This window comes from Mesocricetus auratus, unplaced genomic scaffold (assembly GCF_017639785.1).
Source record: "Mesocricetus auratus isolate SY011 unplaced genomic scaffold, BCM_Maur_2.0 Super-Scaffold_100676, whole genome shotgun sequence".
NCBI classification, from domain to species: domain Eukaryota; kingdom Metazoa; phylum Chordata; class Mammalia; order Rodentia; family Cricetidae; genus Mesocricetus; species Mesocricetus auratus.
Window position 1 is genome coordinate 56,797,832 of NW_024429266.1, and position 17,814 is coordinate 56,815,645.

A 17,814-nucleotide genomic window follows, 5' to 3' on the forward strand; every position below is an offset into this window, starting at 1 on the left:
ATCCTGGCACTCACTCTGTAGACCAGGCTGGCCTGAAACTCACAGAGATACGCCTGCCTTTACCTCCCGAGTGCTGGGATTAAAGGCGTGCGTCACCAACGCCGGGCTCGGATAGGCTGTTTATTTAACCTTTTGGAACCATGCTTTGAGAGAACTAGTCTTACATAGTACTGATACTCAGTTAACTGAGATGGCACACTAAGTAGGGCATCACCTGTATGTTCAGCACACAGATGGCATACCTGACAGTGTGGACTCTGTCCTCTTGATCAGCGCAATGGTTGAATATCCATATGACATCCGCCACTGTGGTTGGTGGTATGGAAAATAAAGAGAATGTCGCATTCCAGTCCTTGGTTTCCCAGGGTCATCCTATTACATAGGAAAAGGAGAACAATGCACAGCTCACCTGTACGGATGCTGGGGGAGGTGACTTCAAAGGTCTTTAGAGCAGTGGGGGTGGGATTGTAAAAATGACTTTGTGTGTTGCCACATGAAGATCTTAGATACCATAGGGAGCAAGCAGAAAGCCCGCCAGCCAGAGCCAAGCAGAAGCTCTGGAACCTTCCCTCTCTCCTCTCTCTCTCTGGGCACCATCTGCCGGGCACCTCCTTCCTAAAGACCAGAAACTGTATGGCTGGGTGGATAAAGAAGCCTCCACCCTTTGTGCTCACTGGACTGTGTGGGATGCTAGAAATAGTTTTCAGCCCACCAAAGGAGAAAGAATTGACCAAAGCTGGTGCCAGAATATTCAGTAAATTCAAAAGAGCCTTGTTTATAAAGAAAGTAGTGAGGCTGGGAGCTTCATCTTCTGATTTGACATCACAGCCTGGTGGGTGGGGACTTCGTCTGGTCCTGTCCCTACTCCCGGGTCCACAAGTGGTTGACCTGGGCAGACTCTATTTTGTTGTTGTTGTTGTTTTGGCTTTTTGAGACAGGGTTTTTCTGTGTAGCCCTGGCTGTCCTGAAGCTCACTCTGTAGACCAAGCTGGCCTCGAACTCACGGAGATCCGCTGCTTCTGCCTCCCCAGTGCTGGATTAAAGGTGTGCGCCACCAGTGTGGCCTGGGCAGATTCTTAGGAAGTAAATTTGTGTTTCTTCTTGTGTTGTTAGATTTGGATGAACCCCCCAGTCACCCTGGCCCTGAGATGCCATCTGTAAGATGGCACGGTGGGCATTACCTTTCATTATCTTCAGTGTATCTAGCTGAATGAAAACACTTAGTTTCAAATAAACGAGGCTATAAATTGTAAATAAAATTAAAAATGTTTTGAGCGATGGTCACAGTGTTAGAGCAGCAGGTGACAGGCCATAACTTCGAAGGACAACAGTATGTTAGTTATGATTTTTAAATCATTTGCTACTTCATATCTAACCCTGTTTCTTAAAAACGGAGCTATTATCTTTATTCATACTCATTCAGTAATCATTCGTTTAGTGTGTTTGTCCTTTTTATTTTCTTAAAGCTTGTTTACCCAGGTCATTAGTTATAAAAACATAAATATCTTATCTCTTTGGTTTTCATTAGAGTGCAGGCTATCGGACCCAGATTGCTATGTTCACACAGGGGTTTTGACACAAAGTCTAGAGTGAGATGCAGTTATTTGCATTTTAATATACTCTCAGATACTATTCCAGGATCCTGTTTTTAGACCACTTGGCCTAACTAGAAGGGCCTTTGGTCATCTAATTCAATCCCTTGTACAACTAGGGCCCAAGGGAAAAATGACTCCCATGGTATCACATAGTTGGTTAATGGTACACCTGGGAGCATGGACCATCCTTATGCCAATTCTAACCGCATCTTGTAGGACAGTTTTGGTTTCAGATACACTGGTTTCATGTTATCTGCTGTTATACAGCCTTGTCTTTACTTCATCAGGCCAAAGCCTGTACTGATTTTTTTTTATTGAGATTTTCCAAACTTCGAGGCATGTCGTCGTGGTGGGAAGACATTCAGTGTCATTACCTCGTCTTCACCACCATCCAGCCTTTTCTGAGCTCTGTTTGCTCAGTTTTTTATTTTTGAAATGGTATCTTGCCATGTAGCCCAAAGCTGACTTGAAATTCCCAAAGCTGACTTGAAATGCCCCAGCCTCCAGAGCCTCTTCATCTTCCCAAACTGAAATCCCACCCATCATACTAAATAACTTCCGATCCTTCCTCCCATCACCCTCGGCAGCCACTGCTCTGTTTTCTTTCTAGACGAATGTGAGCACACCAGGAGGCTCATGGAAGTGGAGCGGTACAGTCCTTTCAGTGAGTGGTTTAATTCAGGACGTCTTGGACGCTTACCCCGGTTGGGGCACGCATCCGCTTGTCACTCTTGGGATTGTCTAGCACGCTCCTCAGCTCGAATGTGTTGCCACGCCTTTACCCGTCACTGGGCAATGGACATCTGGGTGGTTTTCATCTTTGAGTGCTCATGAAAAATACTTCCATGGGGCTGGGGAGACAGCTCAGTTGGTAAAGCAGTTTGCTATTCAAGTGTGAGGATCAGAGCCAGATTCCCAGAGCCCACATAAATGCCTGGTGGGTGTGGTGGCCTGCCTGTAATTCCAGCCCTCAGAAGCTGGCAGTGAGGAGCTCTAGAGCAAGCTATAGGCATACCAGACCTATAAGCAAGCTCTGGGTTCGGTTAAGACACCCTGCCTGCCTGATGTAAGGTGTGGTAGAGCATGCCTTTAATACCAGCACTTGGTAGGCAAAGGCCTGTAGATCTCTGAGAGTTTCAGGCCAGTCAGGATATCTGGTGAGATCCTGACTCATAAATAAATAAACATGAAAAGAGACCCTGCCTCAATGAACAACACAGAAAAAAACCAAAGAGTTCTGGCATCAACCTTGGACCTGCACATACACATGTTTACACACATGTATGAACACACACAGACACACACACACACACACACAGGCACATAAAACAGTTCTGCTGTGAAAATTACTGTGCAGTGCCTCTCAAGGTCCCACTTTCAATTCTTTTTGAGTGCAAATATGGAAACGGGCTTGCTGGATCATGGGGTAAATCAGTGCGTGGTTTTTTGAGGAAACTAATTTGCTTTGGATTCTGGGAGTTTGAGGTTGGAATTTGCAATTAACAAACGAGCAGGGAAGCAGCCCAGAACAGACCCCGGTTCCTCCCCATCTGGTGCTGCTGTTAAATGGCAATCGACCGCCCTGAGGCCTCGCAATAAAGTGACCTTGTTATTCACAGTTCATAACCAGGCCTTGAAAATGGTCTCTTGGATTTTCTGTGTTCTGTGCTTGGCTGTCTTCTGATTCCCTGCCATCAGTGTCTGTTCACATCCACCCTGTTTGTGCCTTTGGACATTAAACTGTTGTATTACTGTCCATCATCTCCAGCCAGTGCCACACTCTCTTCACTAAAGAGCAGAATAAACAGTGATCAAAAGGCAGAAATGCAGAAATTTAGTTTAAAAGCTTTTATTTTATGACTTTAAAATCAGATTGCAGAAAAGAAATGGGAGACAGGAAACAAGAAGTGGAGAGATGGCCCAGTGGTTAAGAGCACTGACTGCTCTTCCAGAGGACCCAGGTTCAATTCCCAGTACCCACTTGGCAGCTCACACCAGTCTGTAACTCCAGTCCCAGGATCCAACACCCTCTTTGGCCTCTGCAGGCACTGCACAAATATGGTGGGCAGACAAAACATACGCATAAAATATATATTAGAGCAGGGAACAAAAGCAGATCAATTGTTTCAAAGTCAGTGTCCTTGTAAGGCTGCAGTGCAGGGCCTTTCTTATTAGCAGGCCTCAGGTTGACTGGAATCTTTGGGGCTGAGAGAAACCAGAATCCATTGGGAAACAAACCCCAAAAAAGGTCCATTGTTTCTGATTCTGTGTTTCTCTTCCTTTGCATGTCTTTTCCAGATCAAGGCAGCCAGACATCTCCTCTAGTGTGCATAAGCCCTGTTTCTTTTCCTCAGGTTAAACTGGAGGCTCCAGGCAGTTCCCAGATCCCAGGAATAATCAGGGAAGGTGAATCTACCAGGTGGTAATTGGCAATATATATCTAGCAGCTGGGAGCTGTCATCGGGTCTTCAGACTACAAATTTGTATACGTGTGTGTGCCGCTAATTGCAACCAGACTCCACCTTATCTCAGCACTGAGCTTGAAAGGGCAATTTCCACAAACTGACAGCTGCCTTACCTAGCCTATGTAAAAAGGAGAGGAGGCAAGTCTAATAGAACAATCAGGTGAGCTGTGGGCTCCCCAGGTCTGCTTAGAAGAGGCAGAGGACATCGGTTAAACTGTCTGGTTTTCCTGCAAGACCCACAGGCAGTTCGATCACTTGAGATCTCTGGGATGGAGGTTGCGAGGTGTCTCCTTGGTAACACAACTCCTTCCTCCATCCACTTGTTCAGGAGCTGCTACAGAGCTGGGCTGGTGCTGCGGTAGCCTGGGATCTACGGTTGTGTGAGACCCTAGTGTGTATTCCTTTCTATGGCTCTTGTAACTGAGGATACTGAACTACTATTCTTGGAAAAACAGAATATGTCTCAGGGCATCCAGCTACCCTAATATATTATCCTATTTTACAGGATAGTAAAGCAAGAAGTGATTCCCCCTTGCACACACGCACATGTTTCTTTTCTTTTCTTTCTCTCCTTTTCTTCTCCTTTTTGTTTTTTTCTGTTTATTTGAGACTGGGTTTGTGTGTGTGTGTGTGTGTGTGTGTGTGTGTGTGTGTGTGTGTGTGTGTGTGTAACAGTCCTGGCTCTCCTGGAACTCATTTCGTAAACCAGGCTGGCCTCGAACTCACTGAGATCCAACTGCCTCTGGCTCCTAAGTGCTAGGATTAAAGGTGTGCACCACCACTGTCCAGCCATGCATTGGTCTCTGGTATGAAGAAATACCAGAAGAAGGGGATAAGGGAGGAGTGTTTCAAGTTTAGGTGAAGAAATAAGAAAAATTATGCCTGTGTCCTTAGAAAGCAGAGGCCACTGTTCTAGGGGGATTATAGAGTGACAGTGACATGTTCCCCCAAATGCCCAGCTTGGTGTCGTAGTGATGGACAAGGCCTTCTGAGGCAAAGAGGGTGGGTGGAGAAATCATGACTGCATTGGAGAACCAGAAATTTGGGTCTCAACTAAAGCATCTACAAGGAAGGTACTAAAAGTTCCTAGACAGTAGAGTCTAAGGTATGGGCCTATGTGCTGCATCTTGCTTAGGAAGTACAGTCCAAGAGAACATAGTGAGAAGAAGGCAAGAGAAGCAAGACGGAGGGCTAGCCAATGCTGGATGTACTGTTGACCTGACTCCTATGTACCAAGTCTAGTCAGTGACTGTCTTTAGGGTTGTAGAAATGGTTCCTCAGAACAGTCCATGAAGAAGGGCCTTTCCCATTGACCTAAGAGTCATACTATGGGGCATCATATCTCCTGATCTGATCTATACATGCTTGGGCTCCCTAAACAGGCCCTGCTGTATCTCACCTCCATTGTCAGAACAAAACTCTGGGACTGGAAACAAGATACTCAGAAAGAGGTAAGTATAAGTCTAGGCAGTGTTGTAATGAGCTTATGGAAGTGAAGCCCCCACCCCATCTAAGCTTGGCACTGAGGCTGTCCCTGGGGCCAGGAGAAATGGCCCAGCCTCTGGGCCAGATGTGGCTGGGAGGAACTTAAACAGGAGGAGTCAGAATGGACTTTCCCATTGGCTATCATCACACTTCTGGCCTGACTCAGTCTTCAAGGAAGGTTGGGGCCACACACTATCTTTACCCAGGCCTTTGTGGGGCCTTGCATTATGGTTCCAACATGTAGTATCTCCCCAAGAGGCTCATGGGTCAAAAGCTTCTGTAGATCAATGAGGGGCACTAGTCTGTTGTATCAACAGGCTAATCCATTCTGGATTCACAGTTATTAGGAATTAGGTCCTGTTTGAAGGAAGTGGGTTATAGGGCATGCATGCCATTGAAGAGTATGGCTCAGTGCTTAGCTGTGGGTGTCTGCTTCTGCTTCCATTAGCTCTAGGATGGCATTTAACATAGTCATCAGTCTCATTATAGGGGAAGGGCATCAAAGGTGGCGTCTCCTAGGTTCTTAGTTGGGGTCATCTTTGTGGATCTCTGAACATTTCCCTAGTGTCAGATTTCTCTCTAAACCTATACTGGCTCCCTCTATTAAGGTATCTCTTTTCTTGCTCTCCTCTATTCCTCCCCTGACTCAGTCTTCCTGATCCCTCTTGTTCTCCTCCACACTCCTCTTTTCCCCTTCTTTTTTCCTACTCCCTCCCCTCTCCCCCCATGCTCCCAATTTGCTCAGGAGTTCTTGTGCAAAGCTTTCCCTTTCTTTGGGGGATGATGTATTCCTCTCTTAGGGTCCTCCTTGTTTCTTAGTTTCTCTGGTGGTGTGGATTGTAGGCTTGTAGTCCTTTGCTCTATGTCTAATATTCATATATGAGTGAGTATATACCATACTTGTCTTTCTGTGACTGGGTTACCTCACTCCAGATGGTTTCTTCAAATTCCAAGATTTCATTGTTTTTTCACTTGCTCAGTAATACTCCATTGTGTAAATGTACCACATTTTCTTCGTCCATTCTTTGGTTGAGGGGCATCTAGGTTGCTTCCAGGTTCTGGCTATTACAAACAACGCTGCTATGAACATAGTTGAACATATGTCCTTGTTGTATGAATGTGCATCCTTTGGGTATATGCCTAAGAGTGGAATTGCTGGATATTGAGGTAGACTGATCCCATTTTCCTGAGAAACCTCCATACTGATTTCCAGAGTGGCCGCACAAGTTTGCACTCCCACCATCAATGGAGGAGTGTTCCTCTTTCTCTACATCCTCTCCAGCACAGACTGTCATTGGTGCTTTTCATTTTAGCCATTCTGACAGGTGTAAGATGGTACCTCAGAGTTGTTTTGATTTGCATTTCCCTGATGGCTAATGATGCTGAGCACTTTCTCAAGTGTCTCTCAATCATTTTAGATTCCTCTATTGAGAATTCTCTATTTAGTTCTGTACCCTACTTTTTAATTGGATTGTTTGGTGTTTTGGTGACTAGCTTCTTGAGTTTTTTATATATATTTTGGAAATTAGCCCTCTGTCAGATGTGGGGTTAGTGAATATCTTTTCCTTTTCTTTTTCTTTCTTTTTTTTGTTTTTTGTTTTTACGAGACAGGGTTTCTCTGTATTGTTTTGGAGGCTGTTGGTCCAGCCTGGCCTCGAACTCACAGAGATCCGCCTGCCTCTGCCTCCCGAGTGCTGGGATTAAAGGCATGCGCCACCACCGCCCGGCTAAGTGAATGTGAACACTATCTGCTACTGACTGATGAGCATGTATTGTGCATCAAACCTACACTTCATAGCTTAACACAGCTGGATTATTTATTCACAATGCATAGAGCAACAATTAAGCTAAGCTCAGCTTGGGAGACTCTTCCGATGGCAATGCTGAAAGTCACTCACATACCTGTGGTCATCTTGTGTCCCAAATGCAGCAGGATGACTTTAAGGACACATCTGGCATGTACTGTTGTCAGCTGGTTGGTCTAGGACTGTGGTGTCCAACGTGGTAGCCACTGGCACATTTGAAGTGTGCCTGGCCCCGAATTAGGAGATGTTATCAATGTAAACAGTTCACCACATTTTGAAGATTTACTGTGTCTGGTGTAAATTATCTCAGTAATTCTTGTGTGTTGATTGCATGTTTAAAGGTAATATTTGAGTTACATAAAATAATAAAATAGTTTCATCTCTTTTCTCTTTTACTTTGGGATGAATGTTAGAAAATATCAAAATTTTGCTGTGGTCTATGTTGTTATCATGTTTCTATTGGACAGTACCTAGGCCACACCCAAGTACATCCAACCTTGCCTTTGACTCAGATCCTCTATGTCCTGAGGATGTATGAAGACATGGCTACAGCAAAGGAGAACTGTCTTGCAGAAGCTAAAAGAAAATGGATGTTGTTAGAAAGTAAACAGTGATCCTGTTTTGTGGTGGTGCTGTTGAGACTTGAACTAAAGCACCAGTGGGAAGCAATAATGTTAGGAGCAGAGTAAGCTGATACTTAGCAGCTCCGGTAGATGGTGGTTCAATATGGGTAGTGAAGAGACAGAGGAGTCTGGCTATCAGGATTAGTGGCTGAGCTTGCTGGATTGAGACAAGGTGATATATGTAGGAAGAATCAGTTTGGCAAAGAAGAGCAGGGGTCCGGTTTTAAATATATAGTTTTTAAGGTCCCCTAAGTACAGATGGATACATAGATCTAATTGTGGGAGAGAAGAAGGGGTAAGAGAAGTCAGCATGAATAGGAAGCGCCTGAAACCGTGGGTGGAGGCAAGATGCAGGGAAGTGCAGAGACAGAGACCATCACGGGTCATAAAATATAACGATGAGAGAAGACCACGACATGACCTAGCAACAGGGCCTGGTTCCCAATCTACAGCTGCTAAAGGACAGGGAGAAGAGGCTCCACAGTGAACCACATGTTGCTGTGTTAGGTACTTACCTTGTTGCTGGGTCAAAATGCCTGATGAAAGCAGCTTTTGGAAGGAAAAGTTGGTTTTGGCTCACGGTTCAAGGATACAGCCCATCATAGTGGGGAAAGTCCATGCGCCTGAGGCAGCTACTTACATTGTGTATACATACGATCAGGAAGCCGAGTGTTTGTACACCATTCACTTTCAGTTTTTATTCCAAGATGCTGGTCTATGGAGTGGTACCACCACATTTAGGGTGGGTCTTGACGCTTCAGTGACCTAATCTAAAATGTCTCACAGACGTTCTGAGAGAGGGGTTTCTGTGGTAATTCTAAATCCTTTGGAGTTGACAATCAAGATTAGCCATCACAATTCTATCGAACAGGCTCACATCAGTCTCATAATGCAAGATTCATTCAAAACAACTTCAAAAGTCCTCCTAGTTGCTAACAATCCAACACTAGAAGTCCAAAGACCAAGCCTTATATGAGACTCATGACATTGTCCATTTAAAAGGGAAGGATGGAGGCATACTTTATGATTAGGGAAAGCAAGACTGAAACACAGCAGGGAAAATACTAAATCCTGTAGCTCCATATCTAGCATCAAGGGCTTGTGATGATGTCATCTAGGCTCCAAAGGACTTGGGTAACCCCACTCCCATCCAGCTCTGCTTCGTGCAGAACCCATGGTCTCTATTTTGAGCCACTTTTTTTTTTTTGGTTTTTACGAGACAGGGTTTCTCTGTATTGTTTTGGAGGCTATCGGTCCAGCCCAGCCTCGAACTCACAGAGATCCGCCTGCCTCTGCCTCCCGAGTGCTGGGGTTAAAGGCGTGCACCACCACCGCCCGGCCTTGAGCCACCTTTGTGCTTGAAGGTTTATTCTGGCATCTCCAGCATCCTGGGGTTTCCACTGCAACCTAGACTCCATTATCACAGCTTTGCAGGACCTCTTTTCAAGCACTTCGATCCTGCCACATATTGTCTGGCCTCAGTAACTCCCTGGAATTGTGATGCAAGACTCAATGACCTCCTCATCTAGCATCTTTATTCCTGCAAAACCAGTACAATGTGGATGATGCTACTAACTTTTGCTGCCAGCTTGGGGTGGAGCCCGCCTCACATTGGGACACAGTTGCATTGACCCTGAGGAAACTGTTTCCTAAGTGGCTATTTTTAAGTAGGGAGTCTGGCTTAGTTTTATTTTCTGTTGCTGTCATAAAATACAAAAGCAACTTAAGGGAGAAAGAGTTTATTTGGCTCATAATTCCAGGTTGCAGTCCATCAATGGGGAAAGTGAAGGCAGTAGAAACGTGAAGCAGCAAATCACATTGCATCCACAGCCAAGAGCAGAGAGCAGTGAATTAATGCTGGCAGGCATGCTAGTTCTCCGCTCACTTTTCCTATTTTAGCGAGATCCAGAATCCCCTACCAGGGAATGGTGCCACCCACAGTGGACAGGTCTCCTCACTTCAATTAATGCAATCAATATTATTCTCTTCAGACATGATGCAGGCCATTCTAGCCTAGACAATATTTCCTGAAACTCCTTCCCAGGAGATTCTAGCTTGGGTCAAGCTGGCAATAAAAACAGACCATCACAGTGCTATTCTTAGTTTATTCTTTCTCCTTGTAAATGAATTTGAATTTTCACAGGCCCTTTGATTCATAGGGCCTTAACCTCAGGACACCTTTCTTGTAACCCAGAGAGAGTTCCAGATTTCTCTTTAGTAGTGCTAACCTCTTTAACAATTGCAGCTGCTCTAGAACCTTGCTTGGCTGGAAGGGTAAACTAACTCATATTTACCTCAACAAACTGCACATTTTAAATATCTTCTTGATCTCTCTCACTGTAGATCTGGATGAGAGCAGATATCTGTAGCCATCCATGCACAGCTTGAATGCTATCTTGTCCCGAAATTTCTTCTTCCAAACAAATTCGTTCATTACTCCTGTATTCAATCTCACTCATGTTCCCAGGATATGAACCAAGGCAGCCAGATCCTTCACTAGACTGTCACAAAAATGGACTCTAGCCCAGTTCCTGATAGACTAAGTGTTCCACTCTTAAACATCTTGAGCCAAGCCTTTACTGTTCACATTTCTCTTGGCATTGTTGTCCCCCAAGTCCCCACAAGAATGGTCCCTTAACCTTGGCTTACAGCAGTCAGTTCCCAACTTTTCCACATGCCACCCACAAGCTAGTCCTAAGGGCTGAGAACCACATGGCCTGGTTTACCATAGCAGTGCTTTCACTTTTTAGCACTTGGCTCTTAGACCTTACTTGTTCTATGTGAATTGCTGCTGTATCAAAATACTTGACCTGGCAACTTCAGTAAGGAAGGCTTTGTTTTGGTCCACAGTGTGAGTGTATAGTCCATCAAGTCATTGCAGTCATAATGGTGTGAGTCTCAGGCAGCTGGTCACGTTTATCCGCAATCAGGAAGCTGAGTGATGAATGCTTGCACTAAACTCTCTTATTATTCAGTCTTGCCCAAGGAATGCTATCACACATATTTAGGGTGGGCCTAATTAACCTAATCTAGGTAATCCCTCAAAGGCATTCTCAGATTTGTTTCCATAGAGATTCTAAGTCACATTGTATTGATCATCAAGACTAACCTTCACAGTTGTTTGCCATTTTATTCTCCATAGGGATTGTACATAGAGAGTGTGCAACTAATGTTCATTGACTTAGAGTAAATTATGCTATGCTATACTGGCCTGAATTGGGAGAGTCAGCCATATGACTTCCTGGGTTGCTTTTTGCAGGGTTAGACTTTTCCTGACTCCACCCAGGTCCTCCCCATTTCTTTCTTGTGCTAAGTCCAGGATGCAGGAGAAACTTTGTTGTCTGTCAAGTTTTTTTTGGGAAGAGCAGGTGAGGTTATCGCACAGTTCTCGCTTGCCTGCCTTACACAACTTTGTTAAGAGTGCCCAAACAGCATGTACTCAACAAGAGGCCATTAATATCTTTCGGTCTCAAGAGAGTTCTTTCCAGTTTGGAGTAGGACTTAGGCTGATGGGAGATGTCCTTCTGTATATATGTTTCTCTTATTGGTTGATGAATAAAAACACTGTTTGACCAATGAGTTGGGAAGATAGGCAGGACTAGGAGACAAGGAGAATTCTGGGAAAAGTAGGCAGAGGTAGCCCACCACAGAGTCACCAGTTGGTATAGTAAACCCTGTTAAGAGAAGCTTTATCTTTGCTAGCCGCTTTGGTTTATCCCCCGCCAGCCTCCTGGGCTCTGCTGGATTGTAGTCCCCAAATAAACACACAAAACGCTGTATTAATTATGAAGCTGTTGGCCTTGCTTGTTTCTTACTGGCTAGCTCTGACTTAAGTAATTACCCCATAATTGTTAATCTAAGTATGTTTCTTACCGGAGAAGTTTCCGGGCTTCCTACCCCAATGGCGTTACATCTCGACTCTCTTGTGTTTCTCTTACCCAGAGTCCTCCTGGACTCCTAGTCCCTCCTATCTAGATTCCCCATTGGCCAGACAGTACTTTATTGACAAATGCACAGGACTTCCCCAACAAAACCCACTTTTGAAAATCCTAAATCCCATCATCTTTGTTCTACTTATGATAGAAGCTGTTCCTTGCCTCTGCCTTGACCAGTAGTTTCAACCTATGCATCCAGACCCCCTTGGGGAGCAGATATCAGGTATCCTGAATATCAGGTATTTATGTTAGAATTCATAAGAGCAGTAGCATTACTGTTATGAAGTAGCAACAAAATAACTATGGTTGTGGGGTCATCACATCATGAGGAACTGTACTAAAGGACTTCAGCACTAGGAAAGTTGAGAATCACTGCTCTAGACTCTCCTTCAACTCTTACCTTTAAAAAACACCCCCTTCTATTCTTCTATCTCTAAGCAACAGCCCACAGCATTAGTTCCCACCAGCCAGTTTGGGTACCACTGCAAGCTTTGTTCATCTTCTTCTTGCATCATTCATGCTCTTCTGCCTCATTCACTCACTTCCATCTCATGCCTTGTTGAACTTGCTTCTCGAGAGCTAGCTGTCATCTCTACTCTCTGTTTCCCTCTTGAACACAAACCTTGATTCAGGAAGGTTCGGCAGTTCCCATGTCCTGTAGCACAAGTTCTTCCGTCTGCCGGAAGGATAGCTAGTGGGCTAGTAACAGTATTGGCCAGAGAGGGGACTTGGGTGAGAGGAGAGTGTTGAAGAAGTATTAGCTTCCCTGGATCACCCAGGCCTTTTACTGTAAGAATGCCTCACGTGTTGTTCACACAATTGATAAAAGAGAAAACCCCAGCCTGGCATTGAAGGCTTCCCACGTTCTCTCCAGTTCTCCCATTCCTCTTTCATGCAAACTTTCCTCTCTGCTCAAACTGATGTCCCTCTTGCCCAAGAACAGCTAAGCTGTTGCTGAAACTACAACCTAGTGTCACATGATCCATTCCTCTCCCTCCTGGCCTACCCATTCCTGCTCCTTTTGCAAGCATTTAGAACCTAAACGGTCTAATATACCCCACAGCCTTCATTGCCTGGAAGCCTCCGCCAGTCTCTACCTCTTTTGAATGAATATAGAGCTGTCCCTTTGTTTGTCGGTCATCAGGAATCTGGCAGGCACTGGGCATGGCTGGCCTTTTGTGTCATTCACCTCTGTTCTTTGGGAGCTGTCTAGAGGGTGTACATTCATTCTTGCTGCTCTGGTTCATTCAGTGACGGCCCTCAGTGTGGTCAGACTCAACAGAACAGCAGGTATCCAGGGTACCTGCCTTTAAAAACAGCCCTTAAGATTTGGTCTCCAAGCTGATGGTACAGGCCAGAAATCCCAACTACTCAGTAGGCTGAGGTGGGAGGATCACAAGTTCAAAGCCTGCCTGGACTACGAAGAGAGGTTAAGGCCAGTCTGGGTAACTTAGTGAGAGCCTGTCTCAGAGTTTAAATTGCAAAAGGGGTTGAAGATGTAGCTCAGTGATGGGTGCTTGCCTGGGGTGCTTCATCAGCTAAAAGTACAGCAGTGTGCTGTGGGTTAGCCAGGACAGCTGGGCCAGTCACATGGCCTTTGCATGTGACATCTCTGATAGTGTAGCCTGAGGCATCCCTTCAATACCACGTTGTAATTTTCACTTTTAAATACTCAGGTCCCTGCATTTGAGTTTGAGTGGAGACGACATTCCCAACTCTCTTTGTGTGAGTGGCTCCTCTGACCCGGGGATCACCTTGCAGGATCTTGAATCTCAGATGCTATCTCCTGGGTCTTGCTTTCTTCCCAGTCTACTGGAGGTTGCGGATGAAGGGAATGGGCTCTGAAAGTGGGTTACATACCCTAGGACCAGCCCAATATATTGGCTTCCTTGAGATGATTTTTTTCTCCAGAAGTCTCCACACTGCACACATAGCTCACCCACTATCTCTGCTGGGAGAGGCAGCATGGAGTAGGCCAAAGGGAATGATAAGGAGGAGGGGAGTGGGGTGGGCAACAGAAACACTGAAAGCAGAGAACTAAGACTCATTTCCCAAAGCTGCTGCAGAATGGAAGGAGGGGACTTCCAGCCCCCCTCGGCAGCTGCTTGCTGGTTTAATAATGGTGTTCTGAGCAGCGATTGCACTGGCATTTAGACGAGTCGAGAATGCGAATTCTTGCAGGGGAGGCAGCCAGGACAATCCCGCTTTGTTCCAGTTCTTGGAGGACTACGGAAATAATTTTTAAAACAATAACCCTCCTTCCTGGGCTCTGTAACTTGTTTGTTTGCTCTGAGGAATGCTTGGTGACTCTTTGGTCTTTGGGACCCATTTTTAAATTCTGTGTTCTTGACCCCCAGTAAAAGGTCAGGTTTGGGCTTTAAGAAGAGACAGTGATGTGCTAACTGTGCTATTCTGTGTATGTTGCCTGCTCCTAAAGGACCATGGGCCAGCGCCTCTTACGGGTATGCTGGTTTAGTCATCCACTCAGCAGAGTGTTTCCAAGAACTTAGTTATGGGCCCAGGACATTCCAGGAATGATTTGAAGTGGAAAAGAAGCAGAAGATGTGGCCTTTACTCTAAGAGCTATATGCAGCACATATATCATGATTGCCTCTCTTTAACTCTGACCAGAAACCAGGCTGCCCTCATTATGGCTGCTGTTCCCTTGAGTCATTAGACCTTTCTGGGACTTTGCTCATCCAGGTGGCAAAGGCTGAGCAGGGCAGAGAGCTACCCAGGGCCTGAGTTCAGGCAGGAGATACAAATGATGTTAATGGAGCAATTGTGGGTGTCTAAGGGACCATTCTCCTCCCAGGAACATCAAATCGCTTGGAACTTGTTAGAAATAGCTATGGCAGGACCACACCCCGGTTCATCAGGAATTATAACCTGCTCATTTTGACATGGTTACAAGAGGCTATCCATTTGTTTGCACACTGACCTCTGGAAGGCACTGCTGGGAAGCTTGGGATTTTTCCAGGTCTGGTGAGGGGATAAAGGAAGGCCTCTCCTCGAAAGTGCCTTTCCTGTTGCCATGTGGGGAGTGAGTGGAGACCTCCTGGGGAAGAGATAATGCCAGGTGAATGGGGTTGGCAGGAGTAGCCTGTGGACAGGCTGGAACTGCAGAACCCCGTACAATGACAGCTGAGGCCGGGCCAGCTGGGAAAGGCTGTGTTAGCCGAAGAGTTTACATCCATGTGCGACTAAAAGGGAATACTATCCTTCATTTATACACACGGAAACCAAAACACAATTAAGTCAAATAATTTACCCAAAGTCACATAGCTGGTCACTCACAGATAAATAGACAAAAGCTGGAATTCATACCTTGATGCATAATCCCAAAGTGCATTTTCAGATTCAGTACACTAAGGCCATAAAGAGACAAAGTATAAGTAGGATGTCATTTTTATTAATTTTTATGTGCATGAGTATTTTATCTGCGTGTATGTCCATGTGCAGCATGTTTGTCTGGTGTCCTGAGAGAACAGAAGAGGGCGTGGGACCCCTGAAACTGGAGCTGCAGATAGTTGTGAGCGGCCACATGGGTTCTGGGAATGAGCCCCCGTCCTCTGGAAAGATCGGTCAGCACGCTAACCTGTGAGCCATCGCTCCAGCTCCACATGAGACCGTTGTTTGGGCATCTTTATTGCTTAGTGTTTGATGAATTTTATAATAAAAGAGCTTAACTAATACAAGATGATTAAGACTGGAATAAGATAATAACCCCCACGGACCAAGAAGAGTCATAAGATGTGTTTGTGGTTTTGAAGGAGAGTAGCATTTGCCATTCACAAGCGCAGACTTCTTTCCAAGAGCCTTGTTCCCTGTTGTTGCTCTGTAGGCAGCTGGAACCAATCCCCTGGGAAGGCAAAGCACTCTGTGGCTTAGTGGAGGCCCTTTGCCTCTGTGCTGTGGCCTGAGCAAGTCCTTCTACCCTGTCCTGTTGGCAGAGGCATGCAGCAGCACCCACGGCAGGGTTGCAGAGAGGAGGAGAGACCCCGTGAAGCCCCTCCCCTCTGCGTCTCAGAGCAGATAAGTGAGACCTGACCACCGGCACCTGCTCAGGCTGGGGGCTAAGGTGCCGCCGCTGACCACAGTCCCGTACTCTCAGCAGGTCCCTCGTGGTCAAACTGGCCATCCTGGTCCCTGCAGGGAGGAATGGAAGCTCACATGGAGATAGCTAGGCGATTCGGAAGCCAGCTTTGGCCACGGAAACTTCCCATCTGATGGCAGAGGCGTTGCCCTTGCCTTAGACAACTCTAAGTGGGATGAGAGAGGGACAGTATCTGTTTCCACAAAGTCCAGACTGCTCCAGGAGACTTCCAGGCCAATGGGAGAAACAGAAATCACAGGCATGGGGGATTTTGGAGCACAGGGGTCAAAGCTACCAAAGTATTAGGAAAATACAGTTAGAGCACAGCTGGTCTCAGGGCTAAGAAGCATGAGTGGAGCGTCTCTTGCCCTCTCCTGCTAAAGCAGTGGCACATGTGGCATCCGCTAAATCAGAAGCCAGCAGAGATACTGGTGGCCCGGGCTGCATTGTTATTAACGATGAGGGGTTCTCTGCCTAGGACTCATTTTAGGTTGCCACTAAGCCGGAACCAGGGGGCCCTCCTGAGACCGAGGTGGGTAGCTGGCAGCACTTGGCCGTCTCTCTTCCCAGCCATCTTACCGCCAAGGCTGGTGGTGCCAGTCCGTGACACGTGGATGGTTCCCACCTATGGAGAACAGCTGGGCCTTCCAGAGCACTGTCTAGCATGTGGTATATTTGTTGGCTCTGGTGAAATGGCATCCTCCCGTCTCATCACCCTTCCTCCGCCACACCTCTGCTTGGAACTGTGGCTGCAGTTGTTGGAAGTCTGCTGAGGAGGATGTTGGATCCATCGGGTTCTTTCTTTCGTCCCACGAGCCACTCACATGCCACCTCGAGCGGGTCCTCCACTTTCCAGTCAGCATTAAAGTAAGAAGGATGGAAAAGAGGGGGGCACGTGACCTGTATCAGCAAGCCCCAGCTTCAGCTCCGTGCTTCACCCTGAGTGTGTGATCTTGAGTGAGGTGATTCTGGTTTTCCTCAGAGAAAATGTTTTAAAAATCATTTGAGATTTGGTATTATTTTTGACATGGGAGAAATGATACCCTGAACTCAGCTACTGTGTGGATATGCTAAAAGGGTTCAGAAAGTTGGATCCTTCAGTAGTTCTTGAGGAGGAGGCAGATCCCCTCCTCATCCTCATGAGGTGTTATGCTGACAATATTGCCAAAACAATGTGCCTAATAAATATGAATAGTCTGTCTGAACTTGAGCTGTAGGAAGAGCCAACTCGTGTGCTTGGGCTGAGGGGACTAAAAAGATAAATGGGGACAGCGAGAGGACCCGTGGGGTAAGGCCCTTGCCCCCAAACCTGATGAACTGGGCTTAATTCCTAAGACCCACATGGTGGGTAGAAGAGAGAACTGACTTCCAAAAGTTGTTCTCTGACCCACACATGAGCATGCGTCACACACACACACAGACACACACACACACACACACACACACACACACACACACACACACACACACACACAGACTCAAGGGCTAAGGTTTGGAGAACTCAGAACCCAGCAAGAAGATGAGAACTTAGCTTGGTACGAGTACCGCATCGTACTGAAGGCCATACCTGAAACCCTAAGCACTGGGAGACTCCAGAGAGACCAAGGAAGCCTGAGTAGGGGAAGCTTTATCTGTGCTGAAGTGTGAAAGCACTTGTTTATGAGAAGTGTGAAAGCACTTGTTTACGAACTGTAGAAATGATCCCTGAAAGCACAGTCTTGAAAGCACTGATTTACAACAAATGGTTTTGGGCCGCTGCACCAGTTATTTCACTCATCGATGGGACAAAAACCCTGCTAACAGCAACTTA

General features: G+C 46.1%; 1 protein-coding gene across 1 annotated transcript in view; it reads left to right on the top strand.

Moving 5' to 3' along the window:
• The window catches only part of Nfasc (neurofascin), a 164,717-nt gene that overhangs the window by 45,784 nt on the left and 101,119 nt on the right, over window positions 1-17,814 (top strand).